The sequence below is a fragment of the Chenopodium album genome, chromosome 1, assembly GCF_948465745.1.
Source record: "Chenopodium album chromosome 1, dcCheAlbu1.1, whole genome shotgun sequence".
Taxonomy (NCBI): domain Eukaryota; kingdom Viridiplantae; phylum Streptophyta; class Magnoliopsida; order Caryophyllales; family Amaranthaceae; genus Chenopodium; species Chenopodium album.
In genome coordinates this window covers 65,356,816-65,357,466 of record NC_137834.1, presented here as the reverse complement: position 1 = coordinate 65,357,466, position 651 = coordinate 65,356,816, and the positions used below count along the sequence as shown (strand labels likewise).

At 41.6% G+C, this 651-nt stretch overlaps 1 non-coding gene across 1 annotated transcript; it reads left to right on the top strand.

Annotated features, from left to right (window-relative positions):
* LOC145564856 (small nucleolar RNA R71) lies at positions 1-106 on the top strand. The gene has a single exon (XR_014094917.1). It is a non-coding gene; the product is annotated as a small nucleolar RNA R71 (small nucleolar RNA).
* Positions 107-651: the final 545 nt, after the last annotated feature.

The following is a 651-nucleotide window of genomic DNA, read 5'->3' as shown; positions in this document are numbered from 1 at the left end:
ATTCCATGATGAGGACATTCTTGTTGATACTCCTTGTATCTTTCCCAAGCCTCATACAAACTCTCACTAGGCTTTTGCTTGAAACTTTGGATTAGAGTTCTTGCCTCGGCAGTCTTCTTTTGAGGATAGAAGCGAGAAAGAAACTCCTTAGTAACCTCATCCCAAGTTCTCAAGGAATTAGGTTTCACTTCCTTGTCCAACCATTCCAAAGCCCTTCCGATTAGAGAAAACAGAAATAGCTTGAGCCTTATGAACTCTTGAGAAACCCCATTGACCTTGATGGTATTACAATACTTCTCGAACTCTTTGAGATGGTTTAGTGGGCTTTCATGCTTGGCTCCACTAAATTGCCTTCGTTCAATCATTGTTATCATTGTCGGCCTTATCTCAAAGTCATTCGCGGGAGTTGTTAGTGGAGCTATGCCACTCTCAAATCTATAAGTGTCGGGAGTTCCCAACTCCTTCAAAGCAACTCTTGGATTAGCTCCCATGCTTACTCGATCCTCCTCTTCTCTTTCTTGGTGAATTTCCTCTGTTGGAGAGCTTGGACTCAAAGAACGATTAGCAACCCTTATCCTTTTTATTGTTCTCTCGATTTCTGGATCAAATGGCACTAAAGTCCTTCCTCTTATCCTACGCATACAAAAAAAA